This window comes from Neovison vison, chromosome 4, assembly GCF_020171115.1.
Source record: "Neovison vison isolate M4711 chromosome 4, ASM_NN_V1, whole genome shotgun sequence".
Lineage (NCBI taxonomy): Eukaryota > Metazoa > Chordata > Mammalia > Carnivora > Mustelidae > Neogale > Neogale vison.
In genome coordinates, this window is record NC_058094.1 from 191,988,379 (window position 1) to 191,993,119 (window position 4,741).

Here is a 4,741-nt window from a genome sequence, read left to right on the forward strand (position 1 = left end):
TTAACATTATAGTTATTTGTTTCGGGGGTACAGGTCTGTGATTCATCAGTCTTACACAATTCACAGCATTCACCATAGCACATACCCTCCCCAGTGTCCATCACTCAGCTACCCCAACCCTTCCATCCGCCTCCACTCCAGCAACCCTCAGTTTGTTTCCTGAGATTAAGAGTCTCTAACAGTTTGTCTCCCTCTCTGGTTTTGTACCCAAGAGCACTTTTAAAGTAAGTAGTAAAAGTGGGTTTCAAACCTAGATTATCTGGCTCAAGAGCCAGTGCTCTTGGGGACCACGATGACTGCTTCTGTGGGAAGCCTATGTATTTGCTTTCACTGTGTTCCCCTAAGAGGTTTACTTAAGAATATAACTTTATGGTGTGTATTTCTGTATATGTAGTTCTATTTTATTTCTAATTACTGCACAGTAATCCATAGTACTGAGGTTCCATGGTTTATTTAGCAATTGCTTCATTAACGGACATGGGGATGGTTTCTAGTGTTTTGTTTTCACAAGCCATGCACTGATGAACATCGTTGCTCATGTATCTTTGCTTAGAAATCCTGAGAAGTACTAGTTTAAAAGTTATAAAAACATTAAATTTTGATAATTTTTGTCAAATGGGCCTCCAAGTATATGCATGAAATGGTAGTATTATAATAGTGTAGGAAAGTATCGAATTTCTTAACCCTTATCAGCATTATTCATAATTTCCTTTTTTCTCTCATATGTTCAGTTAAAAGTTGAATCTCATTTAAAAAATTTTATTACCCAGTTTACTTGTATTTGTACTTATCCTTGTTAAGGATAGATTTTAAGGTTTTTTTTTTATATCACCAATTTTTGTTTCTTCTGATTATTGTTTCTTTCTAATTGAAACATTTTCCATTGGTAATTTGTTTTTCCTGATTAGTTTTATGGGACTTTTGTATATATTAGGGATGTTGATCTCTTTTATATACTGCAAACATTTAATCTATCTGTGTCATTTATGATCTTTATTTATGATGCTTTTGGTTATATAAAATCTTATGTAGTTAAATCCATCATTTAACTTGGATTGGATTTCATAGATGGATTGGTGTAAAATTAAGATTCTAAACTGGAGAACTGCATTCCTAACAGCACATTTTGATTAAAGGAAGGCCTTTGCTGGCTGGCACTAGCAGAATGTTAGTAAATATGCAAAACTACTTGAGTTTTGTAAGATTAGAGCTATAACATGCCTAATTTGTCAGAATTACACTACACTTTGTCCACATCTCTTGGTGAAAAAGCTCTTAGGATTCTGATAATAGACAAGTAGGGAAGAAATTCACAAAAATGACAACAACAATCCCTTTTTAAAATATTTTATTTATATATTTATTTTAGAGAGCTAGTGAGCAGGGTGAGGGGCAAAGGGAGAAGGAGAGAGAGAACCTCAATCAGACTCTGTGCTGAGTGCGGAACCCCATGCTGGTCTCGATCCTACGACCCTGAGATCATGACCTGAGCCAATATCAAGAATTGGATGCTCAAATGACTAAGCCACCCAGGCACCCAAAACAACAGACTCCTAAGGGGAGAACTCTGGTATGGCAAAGAATTAAAGAATGAAGGAGCATAGCAGATAAGTGGTTCAAAGAAAAAAAAGATAATGCTTATATTTTGGATGATACCATACAAAGACTTAAAGGTTGAAACTGATCGAAGTATCTGCTTGCATTTGTTGGTAAAGCAGCTGAGTCTTTAAGGGATAAGTGTAAAAAACAATACGTTAAAACATTATTCATATATAGGGTACAGGACGATGAGGATGACATACACCTTTGATAATACCACTCCGTGTTAAATACTATAAATAGTTGTTTTGGTATCTGTCAGGAGAAGTCTCTGCTCATTGTTCTTTTCAAAATGTATGAGGCTACAATAATAGCACATTTTCACTTCCAGATACATTTTAAGATGGTTTGACAAGTTTCATGAAAGTCCTATAGGAATTTATAGAGTAACTGAAGAAGAAATGGCATTTTTACAATGACAAGTTTTCTCTTATAGGAAAATGTTCTTTATCAGTTCATTGCGGTCTTCTACTATGACTTTTATAGGAAAATGTTCTTTATCAGTTCACTGAGGTCTTCTACTATGACTTTTAGGAAAGCTTGATAGTTTTCCTTTTTCATTTATACATGACCGTTTTTAAATTTTTGTGTGTATCTGTTTGTGTTCAGTGTGTATGTGGCATTTTTTTTACACTTTTTTCTGTTACATTTCTATTTGATACAAATGACTCATAGATAGAAAAAATGATTTATGTATGTTAATTTCTATGTAATTTGTCTAAAAATAAGAAATTAATTTTCTTTAAGTATTTTTTCCTTTTGTTTATTTATTTTTTTAAGATTATTTATTTATTTATTTGACAGACAGAGATCACAAGTAGGCAGAGAGAGAGAGGAAGGGAAGCAGGCTCCCCTCTGAACAGAGAGCCTGATGCGGGGCTCAATGCGGGGCTCCATCCCAGGACTCTGGGATCATGACCTGAGCAGAAGGCAGAGGCTTTAACCCACTAGCCACCCAGGCACCCCAAGAAATTAATTTTCTTATTTAATTTGTCTAAAAATAAGTTAATTTTCTTGTATTTTCACTGTAGGTGATTGACATGTTTCAAGACAATTGCAATTTTTTTAAAGATTTTATTTATTTGTTTGGGAGGGGGGAGAGCACGCACAAGTGGGAAGGGTGGGCAGTGGGAGGGGAGAAAATCTCAAGCAGACCTCACACTGAGGGCCATATAAGGCTCTCAATCTCACGACCCCGAGATCGTCGCCTAAGTGAAACCGAGAGCCAGAGGCTTAACTGACTGAGCCACCCAGGCACCCTGATATTTTTTTTTATTAAGGTGAAGTTGGTATATAATATTAGTTTCAGGTGTACAACATAACTACTAAATTTTGTAAACATTACAGAGTGATCATTACTATAAGTCTAATTACCGTCCATCACCATACAGGTGACCTCTTTCATGTACTTTGCCCACCACTCAAATCCCTTCCCCTCTGATAACCACCAATCTGTTCTCTGTAGCTATGAGTATTGTTTTATTTGTTTTTTTTTTTTAAGATTTTACATGTAAGTGAATCAGAACAGTATTTGGCTTTCTCTGACTTACTTCACTTAGCATGATGCTCTTTAGGTCCGTCCATGTTGTGACAGATTGCCTTTTTTTTTTCTCCCACTTTTCTCCCTAATCTTTTATAAAGGAAACTTATAAAAGTATAGCAAAAATTAAGAAATTTTACAATGGAAACCCCTAAACTACCATCAAGATACTAATATTATTGTTTTTCTATAAGTGCTTTGTTGCCTATCTATCTGTCCTTCTATCTGTAGCTTAATCTGTCTTATTTTCCATTCTTCTGTGATTGATACTGGGATGTTTCCGGTTTTAGGCTCCTTTGAATACAGTTGCTTTGACTATTTTGTACATAATCTTTTTGTAAAAATATGTTTTCATTTCTATTGGGTAAATACCTAGGAGTAGAATTTCTAGAATATAATTAGTTTTAAAAGAAATATAGAACTTTTTCCCCAAAGAGGCTGTAACATTTTCTATTTCTACCACTTTTTTCCCCTTTTTTTGCATTTTTCCAAAAAGAGCAAAGAGGTTTTGTTCCATAATATTACCAACATTTAGGGTTATTAGTCTTTTTAACTTCATTCTGGTGGGTATCTGCTGATATATTTTTTCTTCCTTTTCTTTTTTTTTTAAATTACATATAATATATTATTTGCTTCAGGGGTATAGATCTGTGAATCATTAGTCTTACACAATTCACAGCACTCACCATAGCACATACCCTCCCCAATGTCCATAACCCAGTCACCCTATCCCTCCCTCCCCACCCACTAGCCACCCTCAGTTTATTTCCTGAGATTAAGAGTCTCTTATGGGTGCACATTTCATTGTCTTTTTTTCTTTACATCAGGAAAAAAGATATTTCTGATGTGCTAAATAAACCTTTGGAGGTAAATTAGCAGCATGACTGATTTAGCCATTGCTGTCCGTCACCTTCAGACAAGCCTCAGTATAGCTTTGTATTATGTGTGTATTTCCCCTCACTGTGCGATGTTTTTATGTTTAAAAAAACAGAAAAGTTTCACAAATGTTTGAGTGTTACTTAGAAAATATAATTAAAAAAAAAAAAGTCTCTTATGGTTTGTCTCCCTCCCTGGTCCCATCTTGTTTCATTTTTAAAAAATTTAATTTAATTTGTGTGTGTGTGTTCCAAAATTCATCTTGTTTCATTTTTTCCCTCTTTGCCCATAATCTCTCTGATATGAGGAATTTGAGAGGCAAATTTCCTTTTTTATGGCTGAGTAATATTTGTGTGTATATGTGTGTGTGTGTTTGTATGCCAGCCATGTGTTTGTAAGTTTTTATTTAAATTCCAGTTAGTTGGGGCACCTGAGTGGCTCAGTGGGTTAAAGCCTCTGCCTTCGGCTCAGGTCATGATCCCAGGGTCCTGGGATCAAGCCCTGGCATCAGGCTCTCTGCTCAGCAGGGAGCCTGCTTCCTCCTCACTTTTTGCCTGCCTCTCCACCAACTTGTGATCTCTGTTTGTCAAATAAATAAATAAAATATTTGGGCACCTGGGTGGCTCAGTGGGTTAAGCCACTGCCTTCGGCTCAGGTCATGATCTCAGGGTCCTGGGATCGAGTCTTGCATCGGGCTCTCTGCTCAGCAGGGGGCCTGCTTCCCTT

General features: G+C 36.0%; 1 non-coding gene across 1 annotated transcript; it reads left to right on the forward strand.

Moving 5' to 3' along the window:
- Positions 1-3,931: 3,931 nt before the first annotated feature.
- Positions 3,932-4,061, forward strand: LOC122905792. The gene has a single exon (XR_006384465.1). It is a non-coding gene; the product is annotated as a small nucleolar RNA SNORA19 (small nucleolar RNA).
- Positions 4,062-4,741: the final 680 nt, after the last annotated feature.